This window comes from Aethalodelphis obliquidens, unplaced genomic scaffold (genome assembly GCF_003676395.1).
Source record: "Aethalodelphis obliquidens isolate GAN/ISIS:26980383/991018 unplaced genomic scaffold, ASM367639v1 scaffold17, whole genome shotgun sequence".
In the NCBI taxonomy this organism is placed as follows: domain Eukaryota; kingdom Metazoa; phylum Chordata; class Mammalia; order Artiodactyla; family Delphinidae; genus Aethalodelphis; species Aethalodelphis obliquidens.
In genome coordinates, this window is record NW_020837961.1 from 205,609 (window position 1) to 223,295 (window position 17,687).

Genomic DNA, 17,687 nt, shown 5'->3' on the forward strand with positions numbered 1-17,687 from the left:
GATGTCCTATATTTTTGTTTGTTCATATTTTTAGTTGTCCGCCATAGTGGAAGCACCATGACAACAAAAGTCTTTGTTTTACACACTGTTAAGTCCCCGGTTTCTAGAACAGTGCCTGCTGTGGGGTTGGTATTCAATAAAAATATTTGAATGAATGAGTGATTCTGAGGGAATGTTATTTTTTTCTGGTGAGAATTTGTGTTTGCTTCTGCCAGGCTCCTGCAGTGCTCCCAACACAGGACCACTTTAAACTCAGGGTTCTTCCTGCGAGTTTCAAGCCACTGAATGTCTATGCGTTTCTGAGCCAAAACCGTGCATGTGCAGGAATACTTGGGAGAGACTGTGTTCTCCCCATTCTGAGTCTACACTGAAGAGAGAAAACACGCCTGCAGGATTTCTATTGTGGTATCATTTCCTGTCCCTGCTGGTTCTGTCTTGTCCCCTTGTACCTGCTTCCACTGGCCCAGTCCCCTGTCCACCAGCTACAGGTGATGACAGCCGAGGAATTCCAGCTACTCTGCTTCCTACCAGTGAAGCCTTTTTTCCTCTCTATTCCTGGCTGCAGCTTGTTCCCCTTCCTGGACATCCGGCCTGCTTCAGCCCTAACATAGTGCTTAAATGTTATCCAGCCCTGCCAGGTGTTCTGTACTGGGGAGGGTTTCTCTGTACATCTCCTGAGGTGTTGGAAAGGGAAGCCCCTTTTATCACTTGTATCACTTTTATAATCAGACCAAAGTAGATCCTCTGGAAAGGAAGGAGAGTTTGGTAAGACACTACTTCCCCTAGGTCATATTGTCAACCGTTCAAACACAGTATTTTATAAATATAAGAGAAGGACCCATACCTGTCATTTTCAGAAAGTGAGATTTCAACAAGTCTGCCTCTGCATAATTTGTGTTTCCTTTATGTCAAAACAGAGTTCTCTCTACGTGGAAACTTGAGTCAGTTTCTTGTTTTGAACCAGGGCTCAGGATATGCCTTTGGGCCCCGTCTGGCAAGGTGATCCCTTAAGACCATCTTAGTCTCCTTGGCAGTTTTGAGGTCTATGTGCTTCGTGTTTGCCAGAAGGAGAAGCAAACCTGGAACACTTATGAGCAGGGATCAAAGGAAACATCTTGTCTTTGGAAGTAAAGAGGAAAACAAAAGCGACAGTGGCACCCGTGGGTTAGATGTTTCTGGCACAGACGCACTGGCTTGCACAGCGCATCATCAGGCCGAGTGAACAATGGAGATTAGCAGGCCTCCCTCCCCGGGGACTGCTCAGTGAGCCGCATCTTACTTTTCTCATACCATTTTGCAACTTTAAATTATGCAGTATTATACTGGAAGCAGAAACATGTTTATCTGTTACAATATTTGAAAGGAGAGAGGGCACTTTATTGACTAGACTATACTTTTCGTTCCTTTCACCGCTATCTGAAAAGTTGCAAACGTGTCTTTCTACACAGCTGGCTCTTTCCCGTAGGTTAGTAGGTCGTGTGGCTTTGGAATGTTTCTCTTAAAACTTAAGGGCTCATAGATTTTCCCATATTTGTATTCGCATATAAAAACTCTCCTCATTTGGATTAAATGCATTCTTCTAAAAGTGATATGCTTTTAAGGCTGTGATGTTTTTAACTCTGTTTCAATTCAGCTAACGCAGGACCCCCTGAAATAGGAGACTCGCATCCTGGCGAGGAAGATGCTTGGGAGCTTCACCTGCAGGAGCTCTGGGGTTACTTCCAAGTCCACTGACCAGACATGGCAGGTGCTAAGGGATTTTCAGCTCTTTGTAAAAGGCATACACGTAATTGATGCTTATTTTCTAATATGCTTTGCCATGAAGGGAAGCAGGGACCTCTCAAGCTTTATGATGTTTGAAGAATTGGGATAAGGTTACCTGAGTGTGATTTCCTTAATATTTTCTTTTATAAGCAGCTTTACGAATATACTTCCAATGCCTTGCCTACCTGCTTCAGGAATCTTCCTTCCCCCCTTCCTTCCTCCCTTCCTTCCCTCTCTCTCTGCCTCAGTCTCTCCCTCTCTTTCATTCTATACATGCATAAATAAATGGAAATGTGTTACTACAATTTAGCTAACCTTGCCATTAGGAAATAAAGCTGTTGAAACTCATGTTCTCCACTGCTCACATGTAGCTTAAAGTCAGACAAGGAAACTAAAGGAGTATATAAACAGTTTGGAGTGCCAATGTTGAGAATCCCACTGCATAACGGTGCCGGGCATGTGTCCCCGCCCAGGCACTTTTTCACTAAGACAGCTTTACTACCAAGATATATTTAGGGTTTCTCATTGTGATCCTCAAATATCAGAATGATCTACACATGCTTGTTAAAATGTAAGTTCCTGGGACCTGCCAGTACCCAAAGAATCTGATCTAATCAGCCTGAGCTGGGGTTTTTTGTTTGCGTAATTAGCAAGCTCTTTGCAGAATGACCAGAGGCATTCCCACCCAGGGTTCCCAACCAGGCCACCTGAGTTTGAGCCCTGCTTTTGCTACTTGCTAGCTGTGTGATTTGGGGGAGATTGCTTAATTTCCCTATACCTCAATTTCCTTGAATGTAAAGCTCACCTCAAAGGATTATTAGAGGAAAGGAGTGACCAAACACATACAGTGCTTGGAATAGTGTCTGATACATAATTACATCTTGCAGTGCCAACTACTATGGTTCTTTCCTGACAACATTTTAGAACCCCCGAAAAAAATTCATTCATCCTTCTCTTAATAACTTTGCTTGTTGTTGATGTTTTCAGCTCTCATTTTAAAGCCAACTTTATTGAGATACACGTACATACGATAAAACATACCCATTTTAAGTGTAATATTCGATGAGTTTCGATAAACGCATACACCCTCATCGCCCCTACCACAATCATGATGTGGAACATTCCCAGCACCAAGAAAGTCCCTTCTGTCCCTTTACCAGCAATTCCCCACCCTGGGTCCAGGCAACCAGGGGTCTGCCCTCTGTCACTACCAGATTGGTCTTACCCTTTCTAGAATGTCATGTAAATGGAAACATGCCATATGTACTCTTTTGTGTCTGGTTTTTTTTCCCTCAGCACAATGTTTCTGAGATTCATCTGTGTTGCCGTGTGGGTTAGTAGTTTCTTCTTTTCCTCTGCTGAGCTCTACTTCATCGTATGCATGTACCATAATTCGCTCAGCCACTCATTTGTGGCTGGGCATTTGAGCTGCTTCCAGTTTGGAGTTATTATAAGTAACTCAGATGACTTCTTTGTTGGCAACTAGTGTAGTTTTTCTATTTAAGAAAGAGTAAAGTCAAGGACTCAGAAAACAGAATCTGTCTTCATATGATCAATTCTGGAAAGCCTAGAAGTCTTGCAAGAGCAAGATGCAGGGGAAGAAAAAGCAACATTGAAAACTACGTGTATTTTTTAACTAAGTTAGAATGAGCGCTTAACCTTAGCTGTGGACTTCTTTTTTTTCTTCTCTCTTTACAGAAAACATACCTGTTTTTTTAAACTTGTCAGTTTTGCTCGTGTGAAATATCTTTTACTGGATAGAGTAAACATAGTTACACTCAATAAATACCTTTGAACTAGTTTGTCAGATCTTTATTTTGCAGTATCCATTAACCCATTCATCTTCGGAACTTTCCATGTCACTGTTTCTACCTTATGCTTTCCTTTCAATTTCCTCTAGTCAATGCAGTTGTAAGTTATTCCTATGGGGGGAGCACTTTAAAAGCAGTATTAAATATATTGAGATCTATAGGATACCATTTTGGCCTCCTTTTTTTAAATTTTTGTTTATTTATTTTTGGCTGCGTTAGGTCTTCATCGTGGTGTGCGGGCTTCTCATTGCGGTGGCTTCTTTTGTTGTGGAGCAAGGGCTTTAGGCGCACGGGCTCAGTAGTTGTGGCTCACGGGCTCAGTAGTTGTGGACATGGGCTCAGTAGTTGTGGCTTGCGGGCTCGAGAGCGCAGGCTCAGTAGTTGTGGCGCACAGGCTTAGTTGCTCCGTGGCATGTGGGATCTTCCCGGACCAGGGCTCGAACCCGTGTCCCCTGCATTGGCAGGCGGATTCTTAACCACTGCATCACCAGGGAAGCCCCTTGGCCTCCTTTTGAAGCACAAACAATTTATGAATACCAGGGTTATGTAGTGATATCAGGGCCAAAAAAGTCACTATAATTATTACTCTAGGACATCAAATTAAAATATGGGGATCTGTTGAGTCAATATATTTAACAGATTTTTCAAATATGAGAATTAACAAAACCTGTCGGGATCGCCAAAGCATAAGTACGTTATGTTTACCCAGAAAAGGGTGGCACGCCATGCTTAAGCATCCAGATAAGCTGACGATTTCCCAACTCACCAAGTCCTGGTTCCTTTTTGCTTCCCATCTCTTCCTTCAAGCTGTCTCTCTCCTCTCACCTTTTACCAGAAGCAGCAAGAGGAAACCAGCCTGTGTCTTCAACACATTGCTTAGAACTGGCCTCTGGTAAATACCTAAATATTCCCTGTTCCCGCATACCTGCGGACTACAATTCTGCTGAGTTTCTGCCACTGTATAAGGATCTCCTTTCCCCCGTTTTCCAATAACGGGTTCATTTCCAGCTGTGCCTTCACTGGCAGTGCTTTCACCACCCCTGCTTCTTCCAGCTGACCATTTGTGACCTGTTAGGGATGCTCTGAGATGATGGAGGTTTTCTCTGCCGTGCTTCTGACTCGTTGAGAGAAGAGTGAACAGCCGTATGTTTACTAACAGTACACTCAAAGCAACCTAGGCTTTCTAAAAAATTATTCTCCGCGAGATTCTTCCAGCCTGCCCCCTCCAAAGCTACTTTCACATTTTAAGGTAGTTTTTAGAACAACACCCCACTTCCCAGGACCAAAATCGGTATTAATTTCCTATCGCTGCTGTAACAAATTGCCCAAATCTAGTTACTTAAAACAATGCACGTGTATTGCTTCACAATTCTGGGAGTCAGAGGTCTGAAATGCGTCTCGCTGGACCAGAAGCAAAGTGCTCACGTGGCTGCCTCTCCTCTGGAGGCTCAGGAAGAAGGGCTTTCTAGCCTCACCCTTGTCCAGATGCCGCGCACATCCCTGGCTACTCGCCCCTCTCCACCTTCAAGCCAGCGATCGCTGGGCAAGTCTTCCTTACACTGCATCTCTGTGACTCTCTCTGCCTCGGACCCGGACTTTCTTGCCTCCATCTTTCATTTATAAGGACCCTGTGATTGGGCCCACACGGGTAATCTGGGGTAATCTTCCCACCTCAAGGTCCATCGGTTACAATCCTAATTCTGTGTGCAAGCTTAACTGCCCCTCGCCATGTGCCACGAAACATAAGCTATTCACAGGTTTCAGGGATCGGGACACAGCATCTTGGGGCCGGGGTGCAGGGCGTGAGGGCATTATTCTGCCAACCACCCTACTGAACGCTGACAAACACCACCTGTTTTGAGAAAATATAATGAACTCTATTTCCATCCCCACTGGAATCTCTTAAAGTCCACGTTGCTTCCTGAACATGTATGTCAGGGCCAGAAATTTAGGGACTCCGACCTCCTGCGTTCTGCTTTTCTTAATTAAAACCTCACATTCCAAAAGAGACGTGGGATGCTAATGTGGTCCCAATGGTTGATCACAGGTTACCAGGGCAAAAGACATCTAACTAGGTGCGTTTCAAACAAATTGAAAGTAAATGACCTTATGGAGGAAAAAAGAATAATAAAGAGAAAAACAAAGATCATGAAGTTTGACAAGTTACCTTGATGGGATAAACAGTACGGGTAATGGTCTGTTTGCTAAAAAGTAAAGAGAAGGTCTACCTCTGACATATTTTTAAAAAGTACCTGTACACTAGCGTACAATTTCCTCACATTCCTTCCCTCCCACCCTCTCCCTTTTCTAAATTCCCTTGGTCTGTGAACTTGTGGTTTTTGTTTATGAACTAGACCGAGAAGCCAAAAGGATGAATCCATTAGTCCCATTAGTTGATTTGAACTGATACGGTAATAACATCCCAGAAAAAAAGAGCGAGCCTTGCCCTAAAGATCCCCAGGTTTAAACAGATTCATAAAACCCACTTCCAGGTGGAGCACACTTAATGAGCCGACTGCAGACCAGTGGTTCCAAAACTGTAACACGCATACGAGTTAACCAGGATTTTGTTAAATAAAGTTCTGATTCGGTAGGTGTGGGGTGAGGCCTGAGGCCTGTACTTCTGACAAGATCACAGGTCACGCTGCTGCTGCAGACACACAGGCCACACTCTGAGTAGCAAGGAGTCAGATCGCACCTCTGATTGCCATTGTCATCTGCAAATGCGAACAGAATACACAGCTGAAGGCCTGTGTGCTGTTGCCAGTTGTGCATACAGGAAAAACGAGGCCTCTTGAGAAGAAAAACTTGAGCTTTTCTGCCTGAGAGACAAAGTTATGGAAAGTCAAGTCGCTTTAAACTGAATACTTGTCCTTGTTAACATTTTGATGAAGTTGTCATGACAACTTTCCTATTCTCAGTAAAGTGGAGGCAGGTAGGTTTTAACCTACACATCATCTGTAAGACAGAACAGATCTCAAAGGTGATGAAATATCCAGGTGTTCATTTATCCAGTCAATGATCTTACCGAATCCCTCCTGTGATCCGTGTTCATCGCTAAGCACTTAGGCTGGAAAGATTACTTCCCAACATCAAGGAACTCTTAGTAATTTTTCAGGGCATATCAGTCATCCAGATTAGAGACTGTCTCTCACAATCACGCTTTGGTGGTTCCTGTACCCCAGGCTGGTTGCTTTCCCCACACACCCTATAGAGAATGGGGGAGGGCCACAGGAAGACCCTTTTAGTACTTCCCTTTATTGCATTTTTGTTAGAAATTGAAGGCTTGTGACAACCCTGCATCGGGCAAGTCTATCTGTGCCGTTTTCCCACAGCATTTGCTCACTTCATGCCTCTGTGTTACATTTTGGTAATTCTCACACTATTTCAAACGTTTTCATTATTGTATTTTGTTATGGTGACCTGTGATCAGTGATCTTTGACTTACTACTAAGACTCGCTGAAGGCTCATTGATGGTTAGGATTTTTTAGCAACAAAGTTTTTTGTGTTTTTTTTTTGCGGTACACGGGCCTCTCACTGCTGTGGCCTCTCCCGTTGCGGAGCACAGGCTCCGGACGCGCAGGCTCAGAGGCCGTGGCTCACGGGCCCAGCCGCTCTGCGGCATGTGGGATCCTCCCGGACCGGGGCACGAACCCGTGTCCCCTGCATCGGCAGGCGGACTCTCAACCACTGCGCCACCAGGGAAGCCCAACAAAGTATTTTTTTAGTCAAGGCAGATACATTGTTTTTTAGACATAATGCTACTGCATACTTCATAGACTACAGCGTAAATGTAACTTTTATATGCACTAGGAACAAAAAATTTGTGTGACTCGCTTTATTGTGATATGTGCTTTATTTTGGTGGCCTGGAACTGAACTCACTGTGTCTCTGAGGAAGTGTCTGCACAGGACTCTCTACCTGAGAGCTACCCTTGGTGAACCTGGGTAGGTCCTGGTAGAAAGTACTGAGGTTCAATGTAGTCCTTACCAAGGAGTCTGTGTGCCTTAGAATTTGAGGCCGGTAAAGGCAAGAATGAATGGGTCAAGCAAGTCACGATCCAGGACGAAGGGTATGTTGAGAAGAGTAATGACAGTACAGAAAAACAAAAAAGGAAACCACAGGTTTTATATGAGGCTGCAATGCAGGACAACTAGAAGGCGGGCAGATGAGGCCGTCTGGACTCAACTTACCTTTCTACCTCATCTGCTTATACTTTTTTTGGTGTACTTTGCAAATGACTCCCTTTTAAATTTATTTTATTGAAGTATAGTTGGTTTACAATGTTGTGTTAATTTCTGCTATATAGAAAAGTGATTCAGTTATATATATACATATACATTCTTTTTCATATTCTTTTCCATGATGGTTTATCACAGGATATTGAATATAGTTCCCTGTGCTGTACAGTAGGACCTTGCTGCTTATCCATCCTATATATAATAGTTTGCATCTGCTAATCCCAAACTCCCAATTCATCCCTCCCCCACTCTCCTCCCCCTTGGCAGCCACAAGTCTACGTCTGTGAGTCTGTTTCTCTTTCCTAGATAAGTTCATTTGTGTCATATTTTAGATTCCATATATAAGTGATATCACATGGTATGTCTTTTTCTTTCTTACTCTTAGTATGATAATCTCTAGGTCCATCCACTGTTGCTGCAAATGCCATCATTTAATTCCTTTGGATGCTGAGTAGTATTCCATTGTGTACATGCACCACATATTCATTATCCATTCATCCGCTGATGGGCATTTAAGTTGCTTCCATGTCTTGGCTATTATAAATAGTGCTGCTACGAACATAGGGGAGCATGTATCTTTTCGAATTATAGCTCACTCCGGATATATGCTCAGGAGTGGAATTGCTGGATCACATGGTAGTTCTATCAATATTTTTAGTTTAAGGAACCTCCATACTGTTCTCCACAGTGGCTGCACCAGTTTACATTCCCACCAACAGTGGAGGAGTGCCCCCTTCTCTCCACACCCTCTCCAGCGTCTGTTATTTGCAGAAACAGTGGCCTTTCCGACCCTTGTGATCACCACTCCCTTTTTGAACAGCAGGGTCCTACCCTCCCACCTCCAAGCCTTTGCTCACAAGTTCGCCGCTGCCTGAAAAACACAAAAGACAAAAACTTCCTCTATTTTATCTTTTCCCAGATATGATCTGTGCTTTAAGGCCTGACTCTACTGCCATCCTGATATGAAATAGTCTCCCGTCAGACGGTATCTGTGTTTCCTCTAAGCTTCAAATCATTAGCTTTATCTTAAAATACTATGAAATCCTCTTTCAACTATGCGATACTGGGTACTTCTTACTTATTTGTTTCCTCCTAGCACTTAAATTCTCTGAAGACAAAAGCCCTTTTGACCTAAGAGATTATCATGCATCAGATGTAGAGAAACAGATGGTTTCAGAGATGGCAGAGCCAAAAAATGCACTTATAGCTCTGGACTAGTTGCCCGATACTAAGGCAAATTTTAGTTAAACGCCCTTTTTTCTTATTTAAATGTATTTTTTCTTATTTAAATGTATGTTTATTCTGACTGATGTTTGCCTGGAGGACAGCATAGTTGTCAAGGCTGCGAGATGAGTCTAAAATGGAGAGATTTATGTGGGTAAGTTTGGGGAGAAATATACGAATTGGAGATAACCACGAACAATGTATCTCAGAGTTCCTGGGTTTGAAGAAAGATCGCATAATAATCATGACTAATTATGAATTCAAAATGAAACAGCATAATGAGCTTTTTTGAGGTCGGAAAGGTGACTCAAAACGCTTATATAAGAACTTATTTTTCTGTTCTGGAATACACACACACACACACACACACACACACACACCGCACATCCAACAAACAGAACTAAATGTACCGAACCAAGCAGAATCAGGACCTTACTGGAAAGATGTAAATGCTCGGCAGCCATAGAACTGCATTTGCAAAGGAGCAGATTGGCTTTAACCTGAGAACCAGGGCACGAAAACCATCCATGCAGAGACATCAATTTCCCAGCAGAAATGCTGGAGTTTCTAACTACGGAGAACTGAGGTTTTTCCGGCCCAGTGCATAGTGGAAAACATTGTTTTTTAAGTCGGCCAAATTTTCCTTGCGTTCCCTCCCTCTTTCTCCTTTCTCTTCCTTTGTCCCTGTTCCCTGGTCTCCGTCTCCACACAGGAACTGCTGGGAAGGCGACTGGGCGGCTGGAGGACTCAGTCCCCCTGCCCTAGTATGGTCGCAGTGGGTGACACTCAGCCCCGAGCTGGCTTTCCAGGAGCAGATTTCGGTGTAGTTTCCCTACACTTTGGCTGCTAGAGTCCACGCAGAAGGCAGGGAGCCGCCGCGGGAGCACACCCGCCCCCCAGGCGACCGACACTTGCGGGGAGGGCGTGCCGCGAGCGGACAGGGGCCCGGCGTAACCTCTCCATGGTGCGTTTCAACCGGGGCTTTCTTTCTCAGTCTTTTGGTGCAGGGAAGGGGAGGGGTTCCGAAAAGACCGCAGGGAGAGGCGCTGCGAGGGATCCTTAGGGCTGAGAGCGGGGGGAGGAGACAGGGAGGGAGAGAGGGAGAGAGAGCGAGCGGGAGCCCGGGGCCGGGGCTGCCTGAGCGTGGGCGCCGCGCGGGAACCGGGTTTGCTGCGCGCCGCGCCCGCCCTGCCTGTTGAGCGGCAGCCGGGAAGAGGCGCGGCGGCCGCCGGCTGTGGGGACACCGGTGCAGGGACAGGCAGGTGCCGCCGCCGGGCCCCCCTCTGCCGCCCGCCGCCCACTCTCCTCCTGGGCGGGCGGCGCGGATCTGCGAGGCGCGCCCGGAGCTGCCGGCGAGCCGGAAACGCAGCCCGAGGTCGAGACGCCCCCGAGTAAGTGGTAGCCGCGCGCCCTCGCCGGCCCGGGCTCCCGGGGGTCGGCCCTCTCCGCCGCCCCCAGTCCGGGCCCTCGCGTGCCCCTAGGAAGCCCTCCTGCGCTCCCGGGACCGGGCCCGGTTCCCACGCCGGGGGCAGCACCGCGCCCCGGGGCCCCGCGGCGGCCGAGGGCGGAGGGCCCGCGGGGAGTGAGGCCGCGCCGGCGTCACCGCAGCCTCGTCCGGCCACGCTGCGCGTGAGCGTTTCGCGCTCCTGGGGGCCGGGCGGCTGCGACCCCGGGATCGCTCAGCGGGGCCGCCGCGAACTTCCAGGGGGGCTGCCGGGCTCCGCCGGGGAGTGTGCGTGTGTCTGCGTGCGTGTGCGTGTGTGTGTGCCTGTGCGCGCGTGTGCGTGTGTGTGTGTGTGCGCGCGCGTGTGCCTGTGCGTGTGTTCGTGTGCGCGCGCGCGTGTGTGTGTGTGTGTGTGCGCGCGTGTTAATTACTGCTTGGGGATCCGATGCCCACTGTGACCGCGGCGCCCTGGGGAGCGGTTGGCGTCGGGCCGGTGCCCTCAGCCTGTCCGGGGTGGGCCGAGCAGCCTTGCGGCGGCACTTGTGTGGGCGCTCCGCTGCGAGCGGTCATGTGATTTCAGGTTATGCATTCCGTGCGTCTTTCCTTTACTACCTCGTTTCGCAGGGTTGCGCCTTCATTTTGCACTTGGTGAACAGTGTGTATCTTCTGAAGTAAGCCAGAAGGTTGAACGTGTCGCTTAATTGTGACCGGGGCGTCTTGGTTTCCAACACACTGAAACCCCCTGGAATTTTAAGTAGAACGGGTCATATATACAGTTTAAATTAGAGCTTGATTTATAACATATCAGGGTCAGCCCTGTGATAGTGATTTCATCAAATGCTTACCTCCTAACTAGAACTGCTCTTGGGAGGAACATCGCTGACCCTCTGATGACACGTGGATAAGCGTTAGAGCCTTCAGTGATGGATGTAGCTTTTTATACCTTGGTTCCTAGTGTGGAGCTAATCTGTTGCTTTTCCTTAGACGGCTATGTTTTTTTGTTTTCTTTGGGAGTTGTCATTTCAGGTACTATATTATGAAGAGTGACAAAAATCAATAATAACAGCAATTAACAGAAATATGATGTCTAAAATTTAGAAGCAAATCTTAATTTGTCAAAAAGCCATGTTAACAGTGTTATGCTTTTGGTGGAGTTTGCCCGTGCAGTCTGTGCTCTCTGTTCAGTTATTACACAGCTCGGTCTGTGGATTGCTTCCGGGGTTCCTGAAATTGTATTTAAACGTTTGAGTCTCTGCATTTTTAGGGTGATAATCCAGAGTCCTCAGATATCTAAAGGGATCTATGACCCAACAGAAAAATAAGAAGCTCGGAGTTAAAATAAATAAGCTGTACTTTTCACGTCAAAACAGTAGGCTCTATACATAAAGCCTGTAGACATAAAGTAGTAGGGAAAATTCTAGAATAATTATTGGTACAGTAATTAAACATCTCATATAAAACAGACCCACTTGTATGTTTTTAAATGTATCAGCGAGGAAACTTAAGTAGCTGGAGTTTATTTAATAGAAATTTGTAATGAATAGATGGGTATTCTGTTTTTCCTTGTGCTGTAGGATCTTTTTTCTAATGTATGACAGAGAAAATAAATTTTATTTTTCTCTCTTTGAGACCCAACACAAATAGAAAGTACTTATGCTTGGTGTGGTGTTTCATAGTGTATGAATATAAAAAGCCCCTTTAAGTCCCCGCTACTAGGTACCCGGGTATAAAATAACATGTCCAAGATACTTTTTTTGTCGTTCTTGAGAATGTAGAAGGAGGCGTAGCTTCACAAGGTCTGGTCCTCAAATCTCATATAACTATGGTTTATAAAATGATCTTGTGTTAAAGCATTATTTTAAAAAACTTTTTAAATTAATATTGGACTAAAGACTAAAGAAGTAAGTGATAACTCAAATTGTTATTTCCATTAGGAATGTTAGATTTTCCAGGAAGTTGCTTAACTTTCCTTTTATTTGCTAGGATATATAACTTTTGTATCATTGATTTTTATACCATTTAATTATAAATATTTACCCAAGCAACTCTTCTTATACATTACAGTTTATTACTTTTCTGCATATTTGTAGAAACAGTTGCTTTTCTTTCTAAAATATCAATAATTTCACTCGTTTTTAGTCCCTAGGCCATCTAGATGTTTTCAGTAAACATTCGTTAGGTGCCTGTGCAGCAGTTTTGGTTGGGGCTCTCCATCTTGATACAAGAAAATCTTCTGGCAAGTTTTAGGTCTTTAGATGAACCAATTCAGCCGCGCATAGATTAGTTGACTCGTTTGGCATTGGAGTGATTTTTTGGCTATCCTGACTCACATTGGCTTCTTTTGTTTCTCTCAAACAGTTCAGAAGCATCTGACCTAGTTCATCTACTCCTCTCTCCCCTGAGTGCTAGGCCCACAGGCTTGTTCTTCTGCAGCCTTCAGGCTTACAGGGTATGAACAGAGTTATTTGCCAGGACTGAGGAGCTTTAGGCCAGTCCCCGCCCAGCAGCAGTAGGAGAGTGACGCCCTTATGAACCCTGAGGGGCTTTGGGCCATGATCCCCCCTCCCCCAGGCCCAGCCACAGAAATGTGATTATCAACTGCGTGTAGATGCTTGCCTGGAATCCTTTCTGGCTGTTAATAATCTTTTTATTAAAATAAACTCTCCCTTTCAGAAAATCAAAGGCAACTTAAGTTAATTCACTCGGGCACCACTTCTTCCTTCTCACCACAGTAGGAATTAGCAAGAAGCCAACAGAAGACAGTGGCTTTGGGAGTGAACACCCCAGGAAAGGGGTCTGGGCACCCCCAGGAAAGCTTCTTAATCCTGAATTTTTTCCAGGTCTGACATAGCTATGTGTCCCCTTTCACTCTGCTACCTTACATTAAAAATACCTTTTTAGGGACTTCCCTGGTGGTCCAGTGGTTAAGACTCCACGCTCCCAATGCAAGGGGCATGGGTTTGATCCCTGGTGAGGGAACCAAGATACTAATGCCGCGCAGTGCGGCCAAAAAAATTAATTAATTAAAAATAAAAATACCTGTTCAGACAGGGAAGCCAGAGAAAGATAAATATCATACAGTATCACTTGCATGTGGAATTGGGGAAAACAAGATACAAATGAACTTATTCACAAAACAGAAACAGACTCACAGACATAGAAAACAAACTTATGGTTACCAAAGGGGAAAGGGGCGGGGAGGGATACATCAGGAGTTTGGGATTAACAGATACACACTGCTGTATATAAAATAGATAAACAACAAGGACCTACTATATAGCACAGGGAATATCTTGTAATAACCTATAAGGGAAGAGAATCTGAAAAGATTTGTGTGTGTGTGTATCTGAATCACTTTGCTGTACACCTGAAGCTAACACAACATTGTAAATCAGCATACTTCAGTGGAAAAACAAACACCTGTCCAGATGTCTGTATTGCTACCAAACCCAGATCTCCCTCAGGGTATTCACCCTTGGATTCGCAGTACCTGGCACATAGTGGGTGTCTTCCTAGTTATTGATTTAAGGTTTTTGACGCCTTGGTGCTGTAGGTATTCTGTTCGACGATACCATGTCAGGATTAGTATCTGTTTTGCAAGGAGCCTACGTGGACTGTTGTGGTCCTGGTCCTACACACATGCCTGTGCTTTTCTCCCATGGGGCCCGCAGGCTGTTCAGAGCTGCTCCTAACTGTTAATCCTTTCAGCATCGCCCAGCTACCCCGGGTCTTTCTAAGTTTACACCCTGCATGGGTGTTACCCTCTCCCTGTGACCAGTGCTTGTTGACTTCCTGAATATTCCACTTCCCTTGGGAACCTACGCTAACAGAGGATTTGCTTCCCACACTTTGGTCAGCTGTCATTGCTGAGAACTTCATTCAGCATCTGCGCGCTGGGTCCCCAGGACCTCAGCCTGCGCTGCTTCACTCTGGGAATCCACTGGTGTTCGCCCCCCGCCCTCCGGGCCTTCCCATCACTCAGGGCTGCCCAGCTGAAAAAGCTGAGCCTTCCATATTCTCTTTCTGACCCCACCTCCTGTCCTTCCAGTAAGCCCCTCACTCAGCACCGCACACACCCTCCTGTCCTGTGACTTTGCACCTTGGCCAGTCCCGATTTTCTCCGGTTTTCCTCTTTGCTCAGCGCACTGACGTTGGACAGCCATGTCAGCTCTGCTCCATCCCTTAATCTCTTGCCACTAGGCCTACCAGCACCTGATTCACTCCACCTTCAGCTTCAGGGATGGTTAACATTGCTCGGAAGTTATTCTATTCTTTCCTGGATAATTTCTATCAAATTCCCCATAAGACATGTTCCAGAGTTCTCCAGGTTTTCCAGTCCAAATTACCTTTATTTTTTCACTTTTAGCAGATGATCGTATTTCCAAATTCAAGGAGAATGTTAAGATCAATTTAGGCGAGCTGTTGATCAAGATTCATCTTGAACGCGGGAGGCATTCCTTTATTTGACCTGCTCTGAGCCTAAGAACTCTTTCCTTATAGTGAACTGTACTATTTGCCTCTATAATATTCATATCCCAATTTTTACCTCTTAGAATACTTATACAGAAAGCTTTTCTACATAACAGAGATATAATATGTCTGTGATCTCTATGGTAATATTCATGTTGTCCTTCAACTTGTCCTTAATTGGCATAGGTCGAGAATCCCATTATCATCAAGGAATTTCTCCTTTGGATGAATTCCTGTTTTTCTGAAAGTGTGGTCCTGAGAGCTGAGCAAACAGGAACGGACTAACATCATTGGACTTGTCTGGCTGTCTCCTCGGTACCACATGGTAAATCATTCTAAAGTCAAATCTGTCCTCTCCCCTTCTATATTTTTGGCATCCATACTGCACTGTTTAATGAGGCATCCTTTTGCATACTTCTCTGCAAGTATACTTCCTGTGGGCGGGGCGCGTGCATTCTGTGACAGACTCAGTCAGGTTCCTCGCTGCACTGCATTTCCACTTTCTGCAGAAGAGCTATGAAGTAACCCTGTAAAAACAAAAAGAAATAGCCCTGGGTTCCTTTGTAATGATGGGTTCCTTTGACCTCTCCCTAGCTGGTAGGTAACAACACTTCACATTTTGGGCGCTTACAGATGATAATGTTAAGAATCTCGTGGGAGGCGTGCCTGGAATCAGTGTCTAGCTCTCAAGGCTAAAGTTGGAATCCACCTTCTTTGTTTTGAAAATTGAGACCATGGCTGGCTTCTTTGCTCCCTGTCAGCCCTCCCTTCACGGAACATTTTAAAAGATGATTGTAACTGTTCCCTTATCACATCCACACGTGCTTTCAGTACTTTGTGATGAAATTTTTCCCAATTAATGGATTTAAACTCATTTAGGACATTGAACATCATACTATGGCTTGGGCCTTAAATTTGTTACTTGACTTTTATCTTGCTTTTGCCGTTATAATGATACGTTCTCGAGGAACTGAGAGGAAGCCAAACCAGCTGGTCCAGTCAGTCACCTTCATCTGAATTTCTTCGCCCCCCGCAGTCAGTGTGCTCTCCTCTATAGCTAATAAACGCCGTCAGCACCGCTGTGCCTGGCAGTAGTAACAAGAATTAAAAGAATTTGTTTTCAATTTGTAGTCTTTGAAAGCTTCAGCTTACGTTATGTTCTGTGACACACTTTTCAGAGGTTAGTCACTTTTCTGTACCTCTCAGGATGAAGTGTATTATGGATTTTGCGTGTTACTGAGGAAGATGCAAAGTTTATGACATTCCTGCCTGAAGGGGCTCAAAGTCTGTGCGTGGAGATAACCACCCAGAAACAGCCTTGGAATTACACATGTCAGCACGTTACCAGGAGCTTAATATTTGTGCTGCAGTTTTAGAAACTTCTCAAGAACTTGAAAAGCCAGCGTCCCACAGGAGGGAAATGCTGAAGAAGGCTTTCTAGGGAAGGTCTGGCGCTGAGCAGAGATTCGACAACAGGATGAGGATGCCGGACTTTGCAGGACCTGTGGGATTTAAAGAGTGGGAAGAGCGGGGTGTGAGTGTGTGTGACAGTGTGTGTGTGTGTGAGTGTGAGGGGGTGTGTGAGGTTGTCAGTGCCTGTGTCTGTGTGTGAGGGTGTGAGTGTGTATCTGTGTGAGGGTGTTTGTATGAGGGGGTGTGTGAAGGTGAGTGTGTGTGAGTGTGAGGTCAGTGTATGTGAGTGTGCGTAGGAGAGTGTGTGTGAGGTCAGTGCGTGTGTGTGAGTGTGAGGGGTGTGTGAGTGTGTATGAGGGTGTGTGTGGAGGTGAGTGTGAGAGTTGTGTGAGTGTATGAGTGTGTGTGAGTGTGTGTGAGGTTGTCGGTGCGTGTGTGAGGGGCTGTGTGAGAGTGTGAGTGTGTGTGTGTCAGGGGGACGAACCTATGGATGGAGAACCGGCAGTGCCACTTCTCACTACACACTCTGCAGCATCCCTTTGTGGGGAACACGGCCACCTCCCCTCCTCTTCCTGATTCCCTGGCCCCTTGCTGGGTCTTCGAGGGGCCGGTACCTACTCAGACATTATATCTCAAGCTAGGCTCTACTTCCTAGAAACTTTCCCCGCTCTTCCGGGTCTGAATCGAGGGCACTGTTATGTCTCCCTGCACCTCCCTGTTCATCCCCTATGCTGCTATTTATCCTTGGCTATAATTGTTTTATTGAAGTATAGTTGATTTACAGTGTCGTGTTAGTTTCAGGTGTCCAGCGAAGTGATTCAGTCGTATATATATATGCATGTATATATATGTATACTCTTTTTGAGATTCTTTTCCATTACAGGTTATTAAAAGATATTGAGTAGAGTTCCCCGTGCTATACAGTGGTCCTTGTTGATTGTCTGTTTTATACCCAGTAGTGTGTATCTGTGAATCCCAAACTCTTCGTTTATCCCTCACCCCTTTCCCCTTTGGCAACCATAAGTTTGCTCTCTGTGTCTGTGCGTCTGTTTCTGTTTTGTAGACAAGCTCATTTCCATCACTTTTCTAGATTCCACTATAAGCGATGTCATATGGTACTTGTCTTTCACCGTCTTATCTTCCGCTGTAATCACTTGCTGAATTGACTGTTCTCCCCAATGGGAGGAGATGCCATTTCAGTTTAGCTCCCATTCTGTTCACAGACACGTAATAAAAGTGCTCCAGGGATCACGAGCGTTCGGTCGGAATGTGTGATGTGAAGTGGGCATCTCAGAGCAGTGAGTGCTGGGAAATACCGA

General features: G+C 45.5%; 1 protein-coding gene across 2 annotated transcripts in view; it reads left to right on the forward strand.

Annotated features, from left to right (window-relative positions):
* The first annotated feature begins 10,205 nt into the window (after window positions 1-10,205).
* The window catches only part of GUCY1A1 (guanylate cyclase 1 soluble subunit alpha 1), a 57,687-nt gene continuing 50,205 nt past the window's right edge, over window positions 10,206-17,687 (forward strand). For both annotated transcript variants that reach the window (XM_027116796.1, XM_027116795.1), the window contains exon 1: window positions 10,206-10,432. The gene's annotated coding sequence lies outside the window, so the exon portion shown is untranslated. The remainder of the gene's footprint in view (window positions 10,433-17,687) is intronic.